The sequence below is a fragment of the Leucoraja erinacea genome, chromosome 18, assembly GCF_028641065.1.
Source record: "Leucoraja erinacea ecotype New England chromosome 18, Leri_hhj_1, whole genome shotgun sequence".
In the NCBI taxonomy this organism is placed as follows: Eukaryota; Metazoa; Chordata; class Chondrichthyes; order Rajiformes; family Rajidae; genus Leucoraja; species Leucoraja erinaceus.
The window spans coordinates 22,521,895-22,547,958 of record NC_073394.1 but is presented as its reverse complement, the minus strand read 5'-3'; the positions used below and the strand labels follow the sequence as shown (position 1 = coordinate 22,547,958).

The 26,064-nt window shown below is 39.4% G+C and overlaps 1 protein-coding gene across 4 annotated transcripts in view; it reads left to right on the top strand.

Moving 5' to 3' along the window:
• The window catches only part of dagla (diacylglycerol lipase, alpha), a 174,089-nt gene that overhangs the window by 65,307 nt on the left and 82,718 nt on the right, over window positions 1-26,064 (top strand). For 2 of the 4 annotated variants that reach the window (XM_055649554.1, XM_055649550.1), the window contains exons 2-3: window positions 949-1,045; window positions 15,327-15,462. The exons of 1 other annotated variant lie outside the window; for it this stretch is intronic. The gene's annotated coding sequence lies outside the window, so the exon portion shown is untranslated. The remainder of the gene's footprint in view (window positions 1-948; window positions 1,046-15,326; window positions 15,463-26,064) is intronic. One more of the 4 variants, XM_055649551.1, reaches the window with a different exon arrangement.

Sequence of the window (26,064 nt, the reverse complement as noted above, 5' to 3'; positions counted from 1 at the left end):
ACCCAATGGTTGATTACATTCCACTAGATCTCATTGCAGCCTTGGCTCAAATGTGAATGTGGATAAGTAATAGAGTTGAGGTGAAAGTGGCTGCCATTAATGTTGAGGGGGTTTTGTGCTATCAAGCAGCCCGAATAAAATTGAAATAAAAGCAGTCATATCTTACAGTAGGCTATTATCTGGACTTTAATATATACTGTGATACTGTATATTTCCTTTGGACAGTGCATATGATGCATCTTTCAGATACATCTTTCAGCTTCATCAATTAATATCTCTTCATCATAGGAAAAGTGGTGATGATGACAAATTGTGCAATAATCAGTTATCTTTACAGCCTGTCAGGCAATTAAACAGTCATTGCCTACATTGGGACATAAGAGACTCCAGGTGATGGAATCATGAGCAAAAAACAAATGGCTGGAGGAACTCAACAGGCCAGGCCGCATCAATGGAGGAAAATTAACAACATTACTGATGGGACCCCTTTTCATACTGTTCCTTTCCCTCTGCAGATGCTGCCTGGCCTGCTGAATTCATCCAGCACTTTTTTTGCTCTTGTCTACATGTAGCCAGACATTGGTAGTATCCATGTTTGAACTGATAGCACTTATATGGATAGTTATATCATGACTGCCTGTAACAAGAAATAATATAACCTTCCCATGATATCCAATGACATTACCATTATTGAATCTACCACCACCATCACATTTTGGTAAGAAGTTTATTTACATCAGCCACCTGAATACTGTGTTAAAAGAGCAGGTCTAATTGAATACAGTTTTAACATCAATCAGCTGCATCATACAGAAAAACGTAGCTTATTTTATTAGCACCACAAACACTGGTTTAAATATTAACGCTCTCTAATGCTACTATAATAATTGTGTTAAAATTACCATCTAAGTGGTGCAGTGCAGTAATTCATCCATGTTTCTTTAACAGCCTCCCATGAGCTCTTAGAAATACAGGGCTAGCAAGTGCATGCGAAAGCCATCCCCTTCAAATTCTTCTATCAAGATTGTTGTCATTTAGATTTGGGGTAAGTGTTAATCTTTCAATAACTGTTCAAGGTAATGAAACTGGTTTTCTATCATCTTCTCAAAGGCAATTAGGAATGAGGAATAAATGTCTGTGTTGTAACATTATACGTCACAATGTCTAATGTCACTATATTGGACATTGACAAGAGCTTTTTAAGAGATTTATGAACATATTCTGTGTAATCTAGCATTAATCCAGTGTGGACCTGCTATGAGGGACCTGTAGTGGGTGAGCAGGACATGCAATGACAAAGTTCTTCAACCAACAGATTAAATAGACATAGGGAATTCTAGATACTGGAATCTTGAGCAAAACACAAACTGCTGGAATAAATTAGTGTGTCAGGCTGCATCTTTGGTGGACATGGACGGATGATGATGCAGCTAGGGACTCTTCTACAGATTAAATAGTCCACACTATTGGAAATAATGGATAGAAATAATGGATAGGATTGAGATGGATAGAAAAATATTTCTATTTAAAAAAAATCATCAATATTGATTAGTTTAGAGATACAGCGCGAAAACAGACCCTTTGGCCCACCGAGTCTGCACCGACCAGCGATCCCCTCACATTAACACTATCCTACACAACAAGGACAATTTACACATACACCAAGCCAATTAACCCACATGCCTGAACGTCTTTGGAGTGTGGGAGGAAACCGAAGATTTCAGAGAAAACCCATGCGGTCACGGGGAGAACTTACAAACTCCATACAGACAAGCACCCGTAGTCAGGATCAATCCCTGCAAGAGCTGTAAGGCAGCAACTCTACTACTGTACCACATTGTCGCTTGATTACTTTTTGAAAATTGTTTTTTTTCTCTTGCGCCAGAGTACTTCTGACTGAATTTGCTTTTAATAGTTCAGTCACACATAAATTATCTGCCTTACTCTTTCTGTCATATCACACAGTCAAGTGGTTGAACTTCCCAGTGTTATAAGGATTGTGATTGGGAGGTCATGTTGGTGTTGGTGAGACCTCATTTAGAGTATTGTGTTCAGTTCTGGGCACCATGTTATAGGAAAGATGTTGTCAAGCTTGAAAGGGTTCGGAGAAGATTTACGTGGACGTTGCCAGGATTCGAGGGTCTGAGCTATTGGAAGAGGTTGAATAGGCTGGGTCTCTATTCCTTGGAGTGCAGGAGGATGAGGGGTGATCTTATAGAGGTGTATGAAATCATGAGGAATAGATCAGGTAGCTGCACAGAATCTCTTGCCCTGAGTAAGGGAATCGAGGACCAGAGGACATTGGTTCAAGGTGAAGGGTAAAACATTTTTTAATAGGAATCTGAGGGCTAACCTTTTCATACAAAGGGTGGTGGGTGTATGGAACAAGCTGCCAGAGGAGGTAGTTGAGGCCAGGGCCTATTCCAACGTTTACGAAACAGTTAGACAGGTACATGTATAGGGCAAGTTTGGAGGGATATGGACCAAACGCAGGTAGATGGGACTAGTGTACCAGGGACATGTTGTCTGATGTGGGCAAGTTGGGCCGAAGGGCCTGTTTCCCCACAGTATCACTCGATGACTCTATGACTCTAAGGATTTTATGACACATACTATTATCACAATGTAAACCTGTTTGAGTGTAAATGTGGCCAGAAGATGTAGTGAGAACTGGCCTGGCACTGGAAGCAATAGGGTGAGAATATTTAGTCAGTTTGTCAAGAATGCTGAATGACAAAGCAAGACTAGTGTTGATGCCAAGCTGAGGCAACTTCACCTGAGACTTGATGAAAGCATTTGGCATTTTGTTTATAGGTATTTTTTAAAGTGAAAATTCTAAGCAAAAGTAAAAAATACTGTAAGACAATTTTCGAGACTGCATTTTTCACAAAAATAATGGTTTGGCCAAAATACGCCATCAATTATATTTTAATTATTTAATAAAAAATTATATCCAAAACTAGATTGTAAACTTGAAATAAGTTGTAATTGTGATATGTTATAAACCTTAATTTAAAACCATTGCTGTACTCTCTCCTGAAATATCAGACCTCTTATATAACCATATAACAATCACAGCACGGAAAACAGGCAATCTTGGCCCTTCAAGTCTGTGCCGAACACTTATTTCCCCTAGTCCCATCTACCTGCACTCAGACCATAACCATTCCTTTCCCGTCCATATACCTATCGAATTTATTTTTTAAATGATAAAATCGAATCTGCCCCCACCACTTCCACTGGAAACTTATTCCACACAGCTACCACTCTCTGAGTAAAGAAGTTCCCCCTCATGTTACCCCTAAACTTCTGTCCCTTAATTCTCAAGTCGTCCTCTTGTTTGAATCGTCCCTACTCTCAATGGGAAAAGCTTATCCACGTCAACTCTGTCTATCCCTCTCATCATTTTAAAGACCTCTATCAAGTCCCCCCTTAACCTTCTGCACTCCAAAGAATAAAGGCCTAACTTGTTCAACCTTTCTCTGCAACTTAGTTGCTGAAACCCAGGCAACATTCTAGTAAATCTCCTCTATACTCTCTCTATTTTGTTGACATCCTTCCTATAAGAGTGTCCCATGGAATGCAGTAAGGCAGAATCTTAGACTATCAAAGCATTGCATATGTTCCCTGGAAATCATTAAGTAACCTGTATATAGAACATTTACTAAATAAAATACGTGAAGTTTTAAATGAAAAACAAGATTAGAAATGACAGGACCCCAGCCAAAATGCTAATAAGTAGTTTCTCGCCATTGATACTGACAGGCCTAGTATGTTTCTGCTCTTGTGTTTATTATTAAAAAGTTATGTATGACTTGGGGAAGGGTGGAAACATTGGTTTTAATTAGCAAAATCAATAAAGTGCAACTACCGTGCACAAGTAACACAGTTATAAAATTGCACATTTTTTAAATATGTCAATTGTCCAGATGATTTGGAAGCCCTGAGTTTTTAACAAATAAATTACTGTGGAATAGTTAATCCCTACTTACCCAACAACATAATCAACAAGTAAGGATGTTTATAGGATCAAAAAATCTTAATAGGGGTTCCTCATTTTATTATAATTTTCCCACAAAACTGAGGTTTTCATAATCGTCTCCACTGCAGTGTGTTTGGTAGGTAATGGCCGGTTCTCACGGTGCGACCTGACGCAAGATGTCACCAGAGTGAAGTGGTCGTGGTCCAGCACGAGTTCCGTACGATATAACGGGGGGTAGATAAAGAGTTCCCACGGTACTCGGCAATTCTGTCTTGTCCGTCTGACTTGTGACTTGTCTGTCTCCCGATCTTTCCCGTTAATCGTGAATGAACATCGTGGACTGTAGTGTAGTTAATCACATGGCACAAATGATGTCACTTTTTTTCACACACTATATAAATATCCTCCGTTCGTAGAATTGGCTCATTTGCAGACATGCCTATACAAAGTTGGTTCGAGTACAGACTGGTTGTTATTTTCATTGACGCGCTGTGTGCATTAGCGCAACATGTGCATCGAAAACGCTTGCGTGAAGGCAGAAGGGTGAGATTAATTATTAGAGACATGATTCCTACTTCAAACAAAGTGGGTGTAAAAGCTATCTGCCACTACTTTTACATTACAGCTGCAGGGAACAGACATAAGATAAATTAAAGGTATCTGCATAAACAGCACTTTTACATCTGTAGCATTGTATGTTTTTAAATCATGGATAACATTAAATTGTTCTCATGTACATAAACTAATATATTGTTATAGATACTCACATGAGCACCCAGGATACTCCGCAGCCTTCGTCTCCAGCAATTTGCGGTTTCTCTCCCTATTTCTATAATCCTCTCTGGATTTGTCATAGAGAATCTCATTGCATTGGTACCACTCCACCAGTTCCCCCTCTTGTTCCCTGTTGAAGTTATATGGCCTTACCTTCTGCCATCTTCCCTTTATGTTATCGTCTGCTGAGGCTATTGGGGAGGCAACAGCTACTGGGGAGGCAATCTCAAATCCACCTTGATCACCCTCTCCCTGCTCCAAGGAGCCCACAGGCAGTGGTATCTCTGGCATCTCCTCTTGCCTCTCCACCTGTCTCTCTTGCTGAGTCTCCTCCCCATTTACCTGCATGGCTAAAAACTTTCTGACTTTCTTTGACCCCTTTCTTTGCGCTTCTGAGAGACATCTCTCCAAGTCTTACTGTGAAAAAGATTCTCAAACAATGACAATTAGGTGGGACATCCTCGATGGACACTTGGTCCATTGGCGATATTGAGACCACCTTTTTTACTCACCTTATGTCCCCTCTGTCAAGCTTCCGTTCGCAGGAGTTCCCACGGTACCCGCAAGAGTCATTACGGATATCGCACGGATATTGCACTGGCATCTGCGTTCATACAATGTTGCAACGCTCACCAAAAAATGCTCAAGTCACTCTTGGAGAAATTCAAAAATGTTTGAATTTTCTCCCGACCTTACAAAGTTACACGACTACCTGCCGTTAGTGCCACAGAGGTCCTCGGTGGTCCACGAATGCCGTACTGTTATCGCAGGAGGTTCCCACGATGTTAAACTCTTGTTAAGTCTTGCGTCAGGTCGCACCGTGAGAAAGCCCTTTAACGCTTTAAAAATATGTTTTAGTATTCTACTCTCTGCCTCCATCTATTTGTTATTCTTCACCTTTCATCTGTCCACCAATCATCCACAGGCTTACCACTCCATCTCCACTTCTACACTGGCCATCTTCCCTCTCCATTCTTAGATCTGGTGCAGGGTTTTGACCTGAAACATTGACAATTTCTCCCAGATGTTGCTTGACCCACTGCATTACTCCAGCATGTTATTTGAGGCCATGTGAGAGCAAAGTAGTGGGCTTAGTTAAATGCTTGACATATGCATGTGTGAAATGAATCAACATGTTAGGTATCCAATTGTTGTTGGTGGAGCATCTAAGATCTCTCTCTACTCTCTACAGTTTCATAGTTGGTCATTTGGGACTGAGATGAAAATAAATATGTTTCCACATTCTTGTAAATCTTTGGTCTTCTCTACCTCAAAGGCCTATGGAAGTTTTTTTGTAAGTATTAAAGACTGAATTCAATTTATTTTTAGTTAATAAAACAATCACGGGGTATGGGGATCATGTGGGAAAGTGGAAGAGGGAAAGAATCAGTTATGGTCATATTGAAAGGTAGAACAGGCTTGAAAGGTACACAGAGTGGAGTATATGCCTCAATCGGCATTATGGTTCTGAAGTGGAGTTGGTTGATAGCTTCAAATTCCTAGGCATAAATATCACCAACGGTTTGTTTGGGACCATCCGCATTGTAATTATGGCTAAGGAAGCACATCAACACTTCTACTTCCTCTGAAGATTAAGGAATGTTGCCATGTCTCGTACGGCTCTTTCCAACTTCAACAGATGCACCATAGAAAATATCCTGTTTGCCTCGCAGCTTGGTTTGGCAACAGCTGTGCCGAAGACCGCAAGAAATTGCAGAGTTGGAGATATAGCCGTCCATCACACAGATTAGCCACTGATTCAATCTACACTTCATGCTACCTCAGGAAAGCAGCCAACATAACCAAATATTTTTTTTGTCCTGGTCATTTCCTCTTCTACCCTCTCCCATGCTGCAGAAAATACAAAAGCTTGAAAGCACATATTGCCAGTTTCAGGAACAGCCACTTCATTGCTATTACCAGACTACTGAATGGTTGTCTCATAAGCTAGGGTGTAGCCTCAATCTTCCAAACTAACGCATTGTGGGCCTTGGAGTTTTTCTCTGTAACTATATTCTGCACTCTTGTAATTTTTCCTTTGCACTTCCTGTTGTACTTGTGTATGGCATGATTGTACTCATGTATCATACGATTTGACTGCAGGGCACGCAAACAGGACTGTATGGTTGTATATGTGACAGTAATATACCAATACCTGTATTTCTATCACCTCTTGGCACATTACAATGCCAAAAATGTTATATCACAAACCCTTAACACTACAACCAGCCTGGAGGTTATATTTTCTTAAGTATCTGATCCCTTTCTTAAACTGGATGCAGTATAACCAGTGTACTGTTGATTATGAGTAGCACCTGACTTGTGGTCTACTTTTCTGGTTGTGTAACGTGTCATTTGAATGCTTTCTGATTGCTGCTCTCTGTGGTTTGATGTGTTGAATCAATTCCAATTTTTGGAATTCTTTTTAAACATTCATTGTTCATCCTTCATTAATTAGTCAAGATTTTTTGCCACGGTACAAGCTTTAAAATATTGATCCCAATTGCAAATGATAACTATAATAGTCTTTCATGTCATGAGTGAAATGCAAGGTGGAAATGCCATTTTATTTCCATAATGTACAATAACATTTAAAATATTAGCAGTATAACTGAAATTGCTGAATCACACAGTCTGATCCATTCATGCAGGATAAAATTAATTTCCAGTGGACATCCTCATGTTTTCAGTAAAATTGTGGTCCTGTTTTGTTTGTCGATCATATCTGCTTTGTATATGAACTCTGCAAAATGGTCTACAATATAATATGTAGCATTGTTTTCTTGGCATTTTCACAGGCTTTGGTAAGGATAAAGCATATTTGTGGAAGCTGCATCATTAAGGATGTGTTTTTGACTGCTTTCAATGCCCTGAGGTTTGAGGTTGGGTCATTATTAACGCACAAACTCAGTCTGTTCATGTTGACATGAGCAACCGGAGAATGGGCTGATGTTTGAGAGGAGCTTGTAATGATACAGAACCAAGCTAACATGATAATTTCATAACCTCATTGTTACCATGGTGTCGGTGTTGGCATTTTAAGCACAGCTTTTTTGATACATTATTTCTAATTCATAGCAGAAAAAGTCACTGCATATGAAACCTATAAAATGCTCCAAACCACAAAATTGCCTAATTCCAAGGCTTGGACTATTTATATTGGAGGGGAGAGTGCAATTTCAATCTACTTTAATGAAAAAAATGTAAACACTGATACATCTTGTAATCTTCTGGAGGTCATTAGCAATCTGACCAATTATTTTCAACATTAAATGAAGCCTTTTGACTATGGACACTGATTAATTAAATCTAAGACTATGTCATTGAAGTGTGAGGCAGTAACAAATAATGGAATTTCTTTCCTAATCTGTCAAGCATAATCCCAGAATATTGTAACAGCGTCTTCATAAGGTTTATAGAAACTAAAGCTGATGGCAATTTTGAGATTTCCTGAAGTTGATGTCCACTTTTTTTGCTTTTATTACATATTTTCCCATCAAGGGGCAGATATCAAATTCACATTAAGAAATTAAACTATCAGTAGCAATTAGAGAATTAGATTTTACCACTAAAGTCAGCTGACTAGTGGGGTACCACAAGTGCTGGGACCCCAGCTATTTACAATATATATTAATGATTTGGACGAGGGAATTGAATGCAACATCTCCAAGTTTGCGGATGACACGAAACTGGGGGGCAGTGTTAGCTGTGAGGAGGATGCTAGGAGGTTGCAAGGTGACTTGGATAGGCTGGGTGAGGTTATCCACTTTGTTGGCAAAAACAGGAAAGTTGACTATTATCTAAATGGTGGCCGATTAGGAAAAGGGGAGATGCAACGTGACCTGGGTGTCATGGTACACCAGTCATTGAAAGTAGGCATGCAGGTGCAGCAGGCAGTGAAGAAAACGAATGGTATGTTAGCATTCATAGCAAAAGGATTTGAGTATAAGAGCAGGGAGGTTCTACTGCAGTTGTACAGGATCTTGGTGAGACCACACCTGCAGTATTGCGTACAGTTTTGGTCTCCTAATCTGAGGAAAGACATTCTTGCCATAGAGGGAGTACAGAGAATGTTCACCAGACTGATTCCTGGGATGTCAGGACTTTCATATGAAGTAAGACTGGATAGACTCGGCTTGTACTCGCTAGAATGTAGAAGATTGAGGGGGGATCTTATAGAAACTTACAAAATTCTTAAGGGGTTGGACAGGCTAGATGCAGGAAGATAATACCCGATGTTGGGGAAGTCCAGAACAAGGGGTCACAGTTTAATGATAAGGGGGAAGTCTTTTAGGACCGAGATGAGAAAATATTTTTTTACAAAGAGAGTGGTGAATCTGTGGAATTCTCTGCCACAAAGGTAGTTGAGGCCAGTTCATTGGCTATATTTAAGAGGGAGTTAGATGTGGCCCTTGTGTCTAAAGGGATCAGGGGGTATGGAGAGAAGGCAGGTACAGGATACTGAGTTGGATGATCAGCCATGATCATATTGAATGGCGGTGCAGGCTAGAAGGGCCGAATGGCGTACTGCACCTATTTTCTATGTTTCTATGTTTCTAAGTATCATTGATATTCTCATGTGTGACCTTCGTTCTCCGTGTTGATAAATTAACTCGATCTGTAACAACTACATTAAGATTCAGCAGATGCTTATTGTTGATGTCTGTCTGATATTAGGCTTTGTTTGTAACAAAGTGCTTTTCATAATTTTGTGACAATTTGGAATTCAAATCCCACTGCAAAGTCTTAAGCACATAAATCACGGTTGCAGCACTAGTTGGTATTGGGGAAGCACTTTGATGTTCTTTCTTTACCCTTCAAATTACTTTCAATGAAATCCCTATCCAAATTTCTTTTTTAAAGAATGGGGTGACACAGATGGTAGAGCTGCTGCCTCATAGGGCCAGAAACCTGGGTTTTATCCTGACCTCGGATGCTGTATGTGTGGAGTTTGCGCGTTCTCCCTATATCGTGTGGGTTTCCTCCGCATGCCAGTGTTTCCTCCCACATCTCAAAAGCTGGTTATTTGGCCTCTGTAATTTGCCCCTGGTGTGTAGGGAGTGGATGTGTAAGTGGGATAACATAGGACTGATGTGATCGATGGTCGGCATGGACTCTGTGGGCCGAATGGTCTGTTTTCACGCTGTATCTCTAAACTAAACTAAATTCTAAATTGATTCGGTTTCCATCAACCTCGCCGGCAGTAGGTTTGTAACCACTCTGCATACAAAACGTTTTTCCTTACAACAGCCTGTATTGAGGGAGTGCAGCGTAGGTTCATGAGGTTAATTCTCGGGATAGCGGGACTGTCATATGTTGATAGAATGGCGCGGCTGGACTTGTATACTCTGGAATTTAGAAGGATGATGGGATCTTATTGAAACATATAGGATTATTAAGGGATTGGACACGCTAGGGGCAGGAAACATATCCCCGATGTTGGGGGAGTCCAGAACCAGGGGCTACAGTTTAAGAATAAGTGGTAGGCCATTTAGAACGGAGATCTTTTTTTCCCCGAGAGTTGTGAATCTGTGGAATTCTCTGCCTCAGAAAGCAGTGGAGGCCAATTCTCTGGATGCTTTCAAGTGAGCGTTAGATAGAGCTCTTAAAGATAGCGGTGTCAGGGGATATGGTGAGAAGGCAGGAACGACGTACTGAATGTGGATGACCCGCCATGATCACAGTGAATGGCGGTGGTGGCTCGAAGAGCCGAATGGCCTACTCCTGCACCTATTGTCTATTGTCTAGAACCTGTGTGGATATCCTTTTTCAAATACAAGGGAATACAAACCTGTGAAGTACAGGACCAGGGGCAATAACAAATCAGCACTATACAGGCTGGTACTAACCAATGTACAGGACAACTTGGCTAGAGGTAATAATAGTGGCTGGACCATAATCTCCTAGAGTCCAGCCATTGTGTCATTTCTTGATATCAGGCACGTGCCGTGAGTAATTACTCAGGGTATGCAGTTAGTCGGCTTTTTAAAAAAATCGTAAACCGCGCATGCGCAGATTGTTCTCCTCTCCGTAATAAATAAAGAAAGTAACAATTCAATTTGCCCAAGGCTTTCAAATCTCCTTCATTTTGAATTAATGAATGGGTGGGGGGTGGAGGGTGACGGCAGGTGGAGGGTGATGGCAGGTGGAGAGATGGTGGGAAAAACGGGAGCACACCGGGACAAGTTGAATCAGTTGTGATCTTATTGAATGACAATACTAGTTCAAGGGACCAATTGGAGGGAGAGTTCCTTTCACAGCGTGTGGTGAGTCTGGCCAGGGGTAAAGTTGCGGGGAGGGCAGGAGTGTTGAGAAGGAGGGGGTCGGGGATCATGCCAGCAACTAACTCACCGCTGCCGCGGCGCTCCGGGTGCGGAACCATAGCATTGTGGCCGGGGAGGGAAGCAGCTCGGGTGGCTGGGAGCGGCCGCCAGACCTCAGCACCTTCTGCCGGCCCGCTCACCTCTCCGTCTGAACAGTGAGGGGACCTGCTTAAGAGCAAAGATCATAGAGCGGAGCGGGTCGGCAGGCGATGGATAACAGGACAGCGGGCAGTGGACACTCCTGTGTCAGCGCGAACAAGGGACCAATTGAGGTTACTCGCACTGACACATGAAGTAAGCTCCACCGCCCGCTGTCCTGTTATCCATCGCCCGCTGACCTGCTCTTGAGCTGGTTGCTCTGGCATGATCCCGGACCCCCTCCTTCTCAACGCTCCTATCCTCCCGCAACTTTACCGCTGGCCAGACTCCCCACATGCTGTGAAACAAACTCTTCCCCCCCCCCAGCGGCGCTGTCCTTTTACAGCTGCTTCCCACTTTACAGCCGCCTGCGCTGCACATGCGCACTACCTTGCCTACCCTGACGGCATGTGCCTGCTTTACATCATGTATAATGGATCAAATTGGTTAAAGTCTTATCTTGTCAGTGAGAGGCACAGGAGGAAGCCAAGATCAAAAGCACATTTGGCTGAAGATGGTTGCAAATGTTTCTTTCCTCTTCCGTTTTATCTTCGCTGAGATGGATCATGCAACTGAACAGCTTATTACGCCACTCAAGAAGGCAATTCCTTTTCTTGTGTGGACCTTTCTATCAGCAAGTAGAGTAGTACTGGTTGCCAAATTGCTGTGGATCTTGTATCATACATTACGCTTCAACTACCTTTGTATAGGTCACAAAAAAAACATCAGTGAACACGTTGGGGCTCCCCCAGTTGGAGCTCCCGAAGTCAATCCCTGGCAAAGGGATTTCCAGCTCCACGATGTTCAGTCCCACAGGCTCCCGTTGGAGTGGTTGGAGCTCCCGAAGTCGGTCTCCAGCAAAGGCCGCCAACTCCTCGATGTCAGGCCGCAGTGCGGACGGAGACACGATATGGGAAAAAATTGCATCTCCGTTGAGCTAAGAGATTTAAAAAAAAGTTTCCCCAACATCCCCCCCACCCCTCCACGTAAAACAAGCTAAAGAACACTAAAACATACATTTAACACATATACTATAAAACAACAAAGAAGGAAGGGAAAGACAGACAGACAAACTGTTGGAGAGGCAGCCATGCTGTAATGCGGCTAGACTTTGAAAACATTCAGGGGTGGTCTGAAAAACAGTGAACAGGATAGCATGCACGCAAGTGACAGATTACAAACATTTCCAAAGAAAGGGGAACTGTAACGATCTACCCGTGACATTCAATGGTGTTAATATTTTTAAAAGTCCACCACAATCAACAAACTGGAGATGGGGAGGATAGAGTATTAACCAGCCACTTCATGGCTACATCTGTAGGACAAAGGCTGGAGATCGGCACAAACATTGTGGGCCGAAGGGCCCTTTGTGTGCTATAATACTATCAAATTGGATATAGAGATTATTTTGGACATAAGGAATTTGAATTATTGGACACAAAAGGTACTTGAAAGATTTTGATGAGCTGCTAGAAGAGGTAGTTGAGGCAGGTAAAATAACAAAATTGAAGACATTTGGACAGGTACATATATAGGAATGGTTTAGAGGAATATAGGCCAAATGCAGGCAGATCGGACTCGTGTAGATAGGGAACCTTGGTTGGCATGGACAAGGGTTTAAGATGTGTCAGTGTGGCTTTTCAGAGGGAATTGGTTAAATGTGATTGGAGTACATAATCTTGTTGCGGATGGAGTGATAGCAGATATTAAATGGGCCGAATGGTAGGTCCCCTGCTGCAATTTCAATTACTTGCAATTTAAACTCTGTCATTTTGGATGCAGTAACTATGTAAAAATGTATTTCTGAATAACCTTTCCTCTATCATTATTTTTGTCCCTAACCCATAGACAGTTGATAATTGGATTGACTGGTTTCACTGGCAAGCTTGTGAATGCTGCTAGCAGTATCAGCAACCTTTAAAAGGTTGAGACAAATTAGGTATCCAGCTTCGCCTGAAAGTTAAGGTTAGCATTGGAGTTTGAAATCTTGACTCCTTTTTTATTCCCGCTTGCCATACTAGATCTCCGGTGACTAAGTGAAGCAAACTTGGCATAGCTCAAGCTTTTATAAATTTCAAAATATACTCTATTCAAAAACATTTAAAACAAAATGTAATAAGGAATATTCAGATCAAACTTTTCACTGTACCTCGGTACGTGACAATAATAAACCTAATACCCATTGTTCAATATATATCAGGAAAGCTGCAACAAAGGAATCTTTCATTCCTAGCTGTGATAATTATGTGGCCACTGGACTGGTGGTGGATGTATATCCCCGGCAGAAACCAGTATTGTATAATTATTCAGTCAATATTTAATATATCATGTACCCTAGCAATTTACTAGACGTTATTATAATAGTGCTAAATTCCTATTTGGGGCTGAGTTGTGCAAAAGGTTAAAGCACTGCTTTTTCATTGTTGAGATTGTATTCTGGACAGGTCCAGGAAGGGAGAGAGAATATATTACCTATTAGTTGCAAAACACAAAGTGTTGGAGGAACTCTTGGTCAGGCAGCATCTGAAAAGGGAATACACACATGATGGTTTGGTTCTGGACCCTTTGGACTGAATCAGAAAATTTACTTGTCCATTCCATCGACAGATCCTGTCTGACCTGTTGAGTTCCTCAAGTTTTGCTCAAGATTCCAGCATTTGCAGTTCTTTGTCTCTGCACGTTCCTCATTAGTTAGTGGCAGGAAATTAGTCATTGTATGAGACGGCAGACCTAACCTTTCTAAAGAATGTGGTTTAATAGAGATTGGATTACAGTTTCAGAAGTGGGGAAAATATTATTTCAGAGTACTGAAATTTCTCGGGCTGAAAGTGTAAACCTTTCGGTATGACGGAATAGAAGACGCTTGTGTTTAGGCAATGACGATTATTGTTGTGCACCAACTTGAAACTCTTCTGTTCTCAAGTTGTGATACCACATTTTCAGAAAGGCACTGAAAATTAACAAATTACATACTTTGTATTATCCCACTTAGTGCAAGATGTCTGCTTTTCATTTGGATATGTAGTTTTAATTTTCCCAATAAACCTTGCATTAGCATAAGGAATGCTGAACTATTTTTGCAGTGATTTCATAGACATGAATTTACACATTGATATTGTTAAATTGAAAATTAACTTGCATGTATTCAGTGACAGTATAAAAACAAATTTTAGAAATTTAAAGACATTTATTTGAGTTGTTTGACAAGCCATAACAATTTCCAGACTTTGGGATGATGGTGGGTTGCCATGGAAGTTTGCCTAGATCATGTCTGTTGATTTTTTTCTCAAGTAACTATTCAATAGGGGAACAGAATGAATTTGGCAGAGAGAATTTGGCAGAAGGATAAAACGATACCTGTTATTAGCATGTTGGCAGCAGGACGCTATCTGACAGCTAAAGTTTGTGTACTTTTTATGAACCCTCACTTGGTGCAAAACATGCATATTACAGTTAATGAAACAGTGCCCTCAACTAATCTGATCCGAAAAAGTAATCTACTTGAATCATCTGCATTACCATGCTTTTAAAAAAAAATAATAAGCGTGGTGTTATTGAAAAGATTTAGTCACTCAATTACACATTTCAAGGAAAATATTGTGGGATAACAATGCAAAAAGGCTGCATTTTGGATAACGACACAACGTTATTCTTTATTCCAGCTGATTTGATTTCCCCATAATTTGTGTCTTAAATGCAGATGAAGCATTTTTTTTAAGTCTTCTAGAAAATGAACAAATTGCTCAAATTCATGCTACTAAATGTTTGAGAATAATTAGTTAACAACTCCTCAGTTTTTCTTAATATCCCAGTGTGTATGATGTAGTTTAGTATAGAAGGTCAGGAATAAAACGGTGTAGATTAGGCGCATTGATGGTGAATTAATATTCAACGTAATATTCCAGCATCGGCAAATTATTGCTCTTCTTTCTCATATTACAACTTTTTAAATACTTTAAACTGTAGAAAGAAGAGAACACTGGGTGAAATAATAAATTCAGAAGTTGAGGTTTTATGTGAAGAAATATGAAATTAAAAAAACATGTAAAGAATAAAACATCCTGAAATTATTTATTAACCTGTTTTCAAAATCCTATTATTCATTTCAGAATCATTTTTGAGCACACATCCTTTTAAGCAACACACCAAAGTGTGCAATTTATAAAATGTGCCTGGTCGACACTGTTTGGCATTGGATTGGGAGAGAAATTGGAACAAATCGTGTTTTGATCAAATGTAAATCACGTAAGTAGATTCTAATTTAGCTTTTGGTCTGTTTAAGATTTCCGCAATGGGTGTGACTCACTGATGTACAGAAGTATGCACAGGAGAAAAGTACTGTACCACAATTTTTAATGTTACCCACATCCTATAAGAAGGTATGCTTGATTAACAAGAGGCTTAATTCTTCAGAAAATATTGTTGGACGGAAGGTACAGGAAGTAAAATTTAAAAAAAATGGTGTCTTCTCTGAGGAGGATGTGTAACTATATCAAAATTATCAGACAGTAAACCCTTGCTTTTACGGACCTCTTTATTACGGATATTGGTGATAGCGGATGGACCTACTGAACTTCACTGCCAGGATGGACTGCCGATGCCACCCACCACCTGCCAGGACGTTTCCTCGGTTAGGCCTGCCGCGTCACCCCTGGCTGCTACCTCGGTTAGGCCTGCCAACGATACCCCCAGTCGCTTCCTCGGTTAGGCCTACCAACATCATCCCCAGCCGCTTCTTCGGTTGTAGTTACTGATGCCACCCATTGCTGCTACCTCGACCACGCCTGCCGACCCACACGGGCTCCAAAAGCATTTAGACTGAGCAAGAACTGCGCTGACAGAGATGCCCTTTTTCAGTTGAAACTTCAAACCAAAGCCTTACTTGCCCGAAGCTACAAAGCTCCAAGGTCTCAATACAGCATACAAGTGGTGATGTTGGCCGAGGAAGCTGCGTGGGCCAGCGGTGGCGTTGGCAGGCGCGACTGAGGATGCGGTAATAGGTGGCATCAGAAGGTGAGGCTGGGAGTGGCATTGATAGCACTGGAAGCCGCCGGGGAAGAGTAGTAGTTCAGTAGGTCCATCCCTATAACCAAATTCTGTTTTATAGTGGTTCATAAAAACAAGGGTGCACCTGATCCTGGGTGATTCTAAATTGTAAAGAGTGGAATCTCATTTGAAATTCGTGTGAAATGAGACGGAGGCAGTGATATTTGTTGAGGAAAGAAATGTGGCCAATGAAGCAAGTTTTGGTCAACATTTTATTGAAGACAAGGAGGGAAACAGAAAGCAATCTGCCTTACCCAGTTCTAGTGAAAGTCTTTGACCTGAAATGTAACTATTTCTTTCTCCACAATTGCCTGACCTGCTGAGCTGTTCTAGCATTCTTTCCTTCTTTCAGATTTCCATCATCTGATTTAAAAAAAAAATATTCATCCATATTTTTCTTCTGGATTTAGTTATAGATTATGTGAGAAAACCTACTCTTGGTCATCAGTCTGAAGAAGGGTTTCGGCCCGAAACGTTTCCTATTTCCTTCGCTCCATAGATACTGCTGCACCCGCTGAGTTTCTCCAGCATTTCTGTGTACCTTCGATTTTCCAGCATCTGCAGTTCCTTCTTAAACACCTACTCTTGGTGCCACTTGAAATCCAAAGTCGCTATAGTTTCATAAAGTAACAATTGATAAATAGGTCAAGAAGGCAACATCAAAGACAATATTTTCAAACTGGTAGCAAAATTAAGAACCTCCATAAACCTAAACACAAGGTAGAAATAAAAAAAACTTTATGAAGATCAGAAATAAGAGCAGAACATTATGACTCTGCACAGTCGGACTAAAAGCTCCATCAGAAGCAATTAACTAGACCTGTACTTCAAGAGTGTTTTGTTACATAAATCTGTTTATTCAATTTGATTAGCATTGTTAGAAGCTGTATCTGCTAAAATGGTGTGTGATGGTAAAAGTATCAATTTTTTCCTGAAATTTTTTTATTTTGGCCACGCCTAGTGCAATTAGCTGCGAAAATATTTACAGGCAATCACCTCGGCAATAAAAATGACTAACTAGTAATAATTAATCCTAACCAGTCATGGCTTGCTTTTGCACAAGTTTTTTTGTATAGCTCTGAATCAATAGTATTTTGAAAATAAGATTGGAATTATAAATTTTAGATGGATAAATTTGCTTTTCTTGTTATTATGGTGCTGCTTACTGCATCAAGGCCAATTGATTTTGAAATCTTGTTCCAAATGTAAAGATGTTTTTTTTACAAAAAAGAGAAAAAGGTCCGCATTGTAATTAACTAAATAAACAGAGCTTTGAATTTGTATACATTAGATCTACAATCAGCCTGTGATTTTAAATGTCCAATTAATTTGTCTTTGGTAGAATTAGGTGTGAGGTGAATATCGTCAAAGATATAGAGATAAATTGTTTTTAGTTAAGCAGAGAAGTTCTATGAGCTCTCTTATATCCATTTGAATGGGCAGAAGCTGCTTTCTCCCCATAGACTCTTGAATGATCCTCTTATATGCTATATTTTCTTATATGCTAAGGATGTATTCTCTTTTATGCTAAGGATTTATTCCCAATCTCCCAATTTACCTTTTTACAACCTTTCTACTTTGTGTCTGTTCTTGCTCTGTATCTGTAACACCATTATTCACGCTGTTTCCTTTATCTTTCTGTACCACCTGTTGTACTCATGTATGGTGTGATTGTATTATGTATGGTATGATTTGCCCAAAAACACAAAACAAAGTTTTTCATTGTATATTGGTACGAGTGACATTAATTAACCAATACCAATAATCAGTTTGATAAACTAGTGAATGGCTTGATAGTGTCTTGTGCTTGCACAGTGTTGCCTTTTTTATGTTCATATTGAAACATAAGAGGTGTTGTCATTTGTATTTGTTTCTACAACTATTTTGAGATAATTATTGGTGTTAGACATCTATTTTAACAAAATGTGTGTAGTTTTACTTAATAAAGTGCAGGTTATTTGAAAAATATTACATTTTAGCCATTTTTCATGTTAAGTTGCAAGTATTTGCTAATATGATCTAGTAGTACACCAGCACTCATATTTAAGGTTTGGTGCATGAATAATCCCAACAGGGGATGACATACTTCTTAGTTGTGGGGAGCCACCAAACCCATATAAATGGCCAGTTCTTGAGAAAGGACAAGTTTTGAGAACGAGAGCAGGAGGAAATTTGGAAGAGTCTCAAACCAGAATTCTGCAGATGCTGGAAATGCTTAGTGGGTCAGACACCATCTGTGTAAAAGGAGACCTGGTTAACATATCATTCATCTGAACTCGGGAAGAGTGTAAAATAAGAGTTGCATGCTAGGAATGTAATGCCTTTGATCCAAGGGATCTAGCGCAGTGTACTTGTCTGATTATTTTAAGGAACGAGACAGTGAGTTGTCAATGATACAGTAACATGTGAATATATCGTAACCTTGTTGTAGGTCCCAGCTTTTAACTTGGTTGATGGTTATGCACGACAGTGCTGCAAATTCAGTAGGTCAGGCAACATCTGAGGGGGGCATAGACAGTCGACGTTTCCGGTCAGGATCCTCCTTCAGCCCCAACCACTTCAGATAGTTGTTAAGTTTGCTGCCTTTGATTCCACCAAGAACGGTGAATCATGGATAACAAGTGAAGTAGAATGCAGATTCTGTTTTCTAGCAGTAGGTGACATTTGTTTCCTTGCATGATACTGGGTTACCTTTGAGTCTTGGTCGATAATGTATTAATCAATATAATGGATCAGGAAACCCAGGAAGAATTTGGCGTGTGAAATAAAATTATAGAAAATTGTACGTTATGAATCACAGGACATTTGTGCAGTGGAAATTTTAATCCCAGAATTACATCTTTTTCAACTGTAACAATTACAGGATGAATCCTTTAGCCAGCAAAGAGAAACCTTTAAGAAACATACCTTACTTGTGCACAGATATCTGAATATCTTATAAAATTTCATAGCTGATGGTCCTGTGGGTTCTGTGCTAGCAGTTGACAGATTAAAAATAAAGATGAAAGAGGACATTATATTACTAAATTTAGACAGCTCACGTTCTTGAGAGGGTAATTTACACTTACTCATGATCTCATTACAATTACCGTATTTGGCAATTTCATAGCTGAGCTTTTCACTGCATGGTTTGATTTGTCTAAATTTTTTAACCTGTCTATCAAGTCGGATTTTATGTTGACAGTGCAATATCATGTGTTTCACAGAACAAGCTTGTAATCACAGTTACATGTAAATTTGATGCCAACGACTCGTAGTGTGCACATTTGAATTATGAATCTCAGTGTTGGTTGAAGCTTTAGCTCTAAGGATACCTTCATGACGTATCTTGATGAGCATTTGAATTTCCAGTGTATAGAAAGCTATTGACCAAATGTTGGTTTAGTAACTGGGTACCTAATGGCAGTCATGATTATAGAACACTGCTTCTGTGTTAGAAAGCAGGCCCGTATGAAGCTTTTCAAAAAGGGTGGTGTCATGACAGGATTACAAAAATGTTATGTGGAATAATGTGTGCGTAGTGCACATCACGACGCGAAGGCCCTCGTGGCTGGTGTCCAGGGTTCTTTTAAGGGCCATGGAAGCTCAGGGGTTTTAGATGCTCTCTGGTGCATTCTGAGCCTTATTTTGAGGCATTTTTGCATCAATATTTCAGAAATAATTTTGGTTGAGTCAAGAGTAATGAGTGGGTGGAATGGGATGATTGGGGTCATTGTTGCATACATTTTTTTAAATCAGGAATTAAAGTTGGCCTTGTTTTAACAATCAAGTTGTACTGTTGTAAAATGTTATGCAAAATGTTATAAACGAGCATGCAAAAACTGCAAATAAAATACTGTACGTTTTTGCAGTAAAGAAAACCTTTTTTTAGAAAATGTGTTGTGTGTTGATTTGATTGCCTGTTGCTGTTAGACTGTGTTAGTGTGTGCAGTGCACCTTTAATGGTCCTGACCTAACAACTTCACATCACATCAATTTCAACATGGAATAGTGATGTGAATACATTTAGTTCGACTTCAATTTCCATCATGGAAATTGAAGTCAAACTAAATGGTGCATTTACATTACTATGATCGCTTTCAAACTAACTTATTTTACTGTCATATTATTATAACAAATTCTAATTCCATGATGAGAGGGGCCTCCCCCCCCTCTCTCTCCCCCCCCTCTCTCTCTCCCCCCTCTCTCTCCCTCCTCTTCCCCCCCCTCCCCATCTCTCTCCCCCCCTAACACCCCCTCTTCCCCCGCTCAGCTGACCTAGCACAGCAGCAGCGATAGCGACAACGAGCCGCTCTGGGGGAAGAACCTGCCTCTGCCCTCTGTCTCCTTGGTCATCGAGCACAACGCCAGGGTCATCCAGTGGCTGTACAGCTGCATGAGTGCCAAGGAGCCCAAAGGCACGGCTCCCTCTGTCCATGTGTCGAATAAAATAATATTGCGCCCCAATTTTTTTTTCACTCTGAATGTTTTTTACCTTGGAAAAAAAAGGGGGTGAGACTACACCCTTCGCACGCCCCCTTTGGACGGCGCATGGAAAGTAGAAAGAGAGAACTGCAGATGCTGATTAATACCAACGATAGTGCTAGAGTAGCTCATCGAGTCAGGCAGCATCTCTGGAGAAAAAGGATGGGTCACATTTCGAGTGGCCTTGAAATGTCACCCATTCTTTTTCTCCATAGATGCTGCCTGACCTGAGTTTCTCCAGCACTGTAACTATTTCTGTGTTGTATGACTCTGATTCTGGGAATTGCTCTATCCCCGGCTTTTCACACGTCTTTGCCAACTTCCAGTGGTCTTAAGGTTTTAAATACATGCCAATTATTCATTAAACACACTGGTACTATTATGTTGGCAAAACATTTATTGTTATCTGAGGAGATTGATCTGCAGATGTTTTTACATCTGACCTTCACAGGGAGAGAAGATTGATAATGAAGAAATGGAAGACAGTTGTGCCATGGATAATGGCCAGAGAAGCTCTTGGAATATAATCCTGGGACAGTTATGATTGGACTCCAATAACAGTGACATACTTCTAAAAGATATTGCAGCGAGAATTGTGCTCACATAAAGATTTTTAATTATCCCTAAATTTGAGTAGGGTTGGTATTGTTCTTTAAGGTGGAGTCTGATTGTAATTGCATACAATTACAGGTCGTCTGTAACACCTGATTTCTCACAATATTCTTAAATTCAAAATTCATATATGCATGCTTAGTTCATTTCTCGCCCCACTTTTATAATTGTTATCAGTCTTATGTGAATTTAATGTCATTCGTCACAGTACTAAATATAGGGGACGACTGAACTGCAACAGTGTTAGCGAATTTATGGAGCAGATCGGTTGTACTTTGACAAGCAAAAGTTAGCACAGGATGGGGCTATTATTGAAAATTGGTTAAAAAATGACTCAAAAATTGTGACATAGCCAATGCACAAAGCATGGATGGCAATTTATTTTTGTTTAACCATTGCCTATAAATGTATTTCCAGCAGAACTACTGCAGTGTTGCTCAAGAGTGTGGAAGCGATTTTATGATAATGGATCATTTATCCATCTGAGGCACAATAACAAGACCATTTATTTACAGTGTGTGGATTAATCTAATTTTAATCTTACTGCTTTGAGATTCTTATTGGCTTTTCATGTTTCTCATTTACTCTCAAACAACACCTGCAGTAGATAAACACAAAAAAGCTGGAGTAACTCAGCAGGACAGGCAGCATCTCTGGAGAAAAGGAATGGTGACGTTTTGGGTCGAGACCCTTCTTCAGATACACATACAGGATATTATTGCATATAATCTGATTAATCAGATTAAATTAGTGCACCTCCCATCAAGACTTGGCAGATTGTCAAGTGTGAATTATTTTAATCTTTTGTTGATCTGTAAGTGGGGATCTTAATTAGTTGATTAAATCTAATCAATTAGAACTATCCTATTTGTAGAAATTAGATTCCTTACTGACTTCCATAGACAAAATACATAGAGAATAAGATGTGTTCATTTCGGTCATAAACAACCGTGATTATTCACATTTACTTACAATGTAGAAAAAGACCATTCAGCCCATTGAGTCTCTTCTGGTTCTCAGAACAATCCTGTTAATCCTATTTATTTCCTCCAACCCATTCTCTACCACATGCCATTGATTTTCACTCATTTGTAATAGCCAAGTAATCTACAACAACTTTGGGATGTGGGAGGAAAACAGAATACACGGGGGAATTTCCAAATTTTGCACAGACACATCAGCTGTTCCCACCATACCACATGGAAATGGACAAAAATGTAATCTATTGCTTGTAGGGGACTAATCTGGCTAATGCCATTTGTGCACATTTCTGGCAGGGTTTATTGGAAATCCATATCGTCTTAGCTTTTCATTTGATAGGTGAGGTGAAATGAGGCTATTTATTGGATGGCGCCATCCAATCAGCCAAAATCAGCAAACTCAATCTAGATTAAAATCAGAAAGTAGACTTCCTTGCCTGCACTGTATAGGGCAATCAATGCTGAACAACTTTGCAATGCCCCTTTGACCTTTTGTGTTCCTTTACAAGCATGCCACGTAAAATAACTGGCTTGCTGGGTTAAAATTACAGACAAATCTTATTAGACTACATTGAAGCTCATTAAATTCTGGCCACTGCACAAGTGTAACAGGAGAATTACTGTCTGAATATTAGAAATATTACCTATGAGATAAAGTCTTTGACTATACTAAGTTTCTAGATCAAACACAAATTTTTATTGTTTCATTTGTGTAAATGGAAAATTCTGGATATTTGTTATAAGAAATATATGTCAATTTGTATTCTATTTTTAAATCTTTTTAAAATTCCTGTCAAATAATATGAGATAATGGTAGTGGCATCCACCCATTATTTCTCTGGAGGAATTGTTTATCTGGCAAAACAAATTTCCCTTGCGCTTTCTTTGTATACTGGAGGAGTTTTTAACCAGACTAAAAATCTAATGTGTTGTAGATGGCAAGACGTTTTTCTGTTATTTGTTGCTGTGACTACTTCACCGTCATTAGTGCCTCTTATGCTCATAAAGTGCCAGAGGAACTCCGCTGGTAAGGCAACTTGTGTGGAGGGAATGGACAAACAGCATTTTGAAGCAGACTCTGAAGGGTCACGACACAAAATACCATCTGTCCTTTGCCTCCAGAAATGCAGCTTGACCTGTTGATTTCCTACAGCACTTTGTATTTTGCTCCAGATTCCAGCATTTGCAGTTTTCTTATTAGCATTTCTTCTTTCTTTAATCCCTGACACAGCACCGTCTCCTGTTTAACTTTGCATTTTGGACTTCATAACTGGAATCCTCAATCCTTCTAAGTCCTTCCATTTCCCACAGGCTTAAAGTTTTTTAAATACAATCTAGATTTCTAAATTTGATTTGTCTCCGTTAAACTTGTTGAATGGTTCAATGTGAACCCTGTCCAATCAATTAAGTTGCTAAATTAAAAATACAAGCACAACAATTCTTGGCATGAATAAAACCTAACTACATTAGAGCTTAACTGCTGGCTTGAATTGGAATATAAATCTGTTTCTTAATTTAAAATATATATAATTGGAATACTGCATTTACCGATTTGCAATATCATTTAATTTGATGATGGAGGTGCTATATAAGAGAAAACTTAATTGAGAATTACTTTCTGATTCTTAATTCCCTGTGGAAGATTCAATTATATTTGGTAATGTGGAATTATGTTGTCATTAAAATGCTTGTGGACACATTGCCACATCGTTTCACTGCAATAAAGATTGAGATATACTGACTTGTTCTACCAAAAACAATATTAATCACATCTGCAGTGGGCAAACATTAAAGATAGTTGCTGAGTGAGCCATACCGATGGAAAGATCTTAACTTGATAATAAACTGATTTCACTTAGACTGCCATATATGGTTAACTTTATTGTTTCTGGAAAAAGATTTAAAAACCAAACATAATACCTAATTCTGATAGTAGTGAAACAGGAAAGTATGCACCAACGAGAAGCATTTGGTCAATAGCCTGTAGATCTTCAGAATTCAAGACTACTTTTTTGGCTGATGCATTCATGCAGTTCTGCCCAGCCAGTGACTTAAGGGGAAGAGAGAACAAAGTCAGTGTATAAATGGTGAAATGGCCTCTTTCACCCAAGGGGTAGTAATGAAACAGAATTTTATTTCAGAAAATCAGATGACTAAGGGAACAGAAATTGCATTTGAATAATTTATACTAATAATACAGCAGCAGTTCATTAAGGTTTAACTTCTTCAGAGGTATAAAAAGAAAATCCGATTTTTGACAATATATCCATATAGTAAATATAAAACCCCTTAAAATTGCAGGAAGAATGTGCAAATTTATCAATTATCACCAATAGAACCAGTGTTAGGATTAAATCTGTGTCTCTGGAACTATGAGGGAGCAGCATAAACAGCTGTGCCAACATGCTGTTCAACATTTGTCACTGTCTCAGAAAGCTCATATTAACATGGCAGGCCCAGAAATCTCACTAGGATATGATTATTGAATTATTCTTAACTAGATTATCTGTAATGTGCATAGAAATAGATGGCAAATTGATCTTGATATTATGTTTTTGTAAAAGTATCTGCAGCCTATCTCAGTTTTTTACACATGTAGAGCTATACAGCATGGAAACAGGCCCTTTGGTCCAACTCATCCATGTTGACTAAGTTGTATATCTGAGCTTGTCTTATTTGCCTATTTTGGACCAAATCCCTTGAAACTTTTCCTATCCACGTACTTGTCTAAATGTCTTTTAAACTTTAATTATACATGCCTCCACATATATGTTGAGGAACCAATCAATTTCTGCATAAAAACTGTGATTAGGTTTCAGACCTCTTGTACCATGTGGCTCCCTGCTGATGGTGGGCAGTTTTCATTTGCACATGTGCACTTTGCAGTTCAAAATATATACAGATTTCTATTACAAATCTCAAATTGTGGAGTACAGAGGCAAATAAATAAATGATGGGTCTTTATCCCAAACATTATGGAGGCCATTGTAGTTGCTTGCAAATACAAATAGATTAATTTGACGTATTTATCAGCTAATACCATTTCTTAGGTACATAAACACCTCAATATGTTTATTAATGCATGTTAATACTTTCAAAACGCTACAAGAATGTTTTGATGATTTGGGGTATGCATTAGGTTTAGTGGGCTTTAGTTACATGTGGCTTTCTTGTTATCCATAGGCAGTTCATGGGCCTATCCTTCTTGGATAATGATGATTTTGTAGATAGATGCACAGAAGGAAGAGTAGCTAAAGTAAATGCTGCTCCCTTGGAGGATGAGACTGAAATTACTGTAGGGAAATAGAAAAATAGCAAAGATTTTAATTATTTTCATTTGGTCTTCTAGGTAGAATACATTAATAAATTGCCAATAATAATAGATAATCATGCACTATAGAAAGGGGGAAACTTAACAAACTTTATAATTGAAATAAATTATTCGAGAACCTAAAGGCTAAAGACCAACAATTCCTCTGGACCTGGTGACCTGTTTTAAAATGATGTAGCTGAAGTGGATATATTGATTGTAATCTGCCAAAATTGCTAGGTTTAGAGAGGTTAGAAAGGCCTGGAAAGCTGCAAATGGAGGCCATTGTTCAAAGTAATGAAGGAAACAGAAAGTGGAAAACTATAGGCCAGTTAGCCAAACATCTAACGTTGAGAAAATATGGACATCCATTGTTAAGGAAGTGTTAGATTTTAAAAATCATAAAATTATGAAGTAGGAACATTCCCCTCTGAA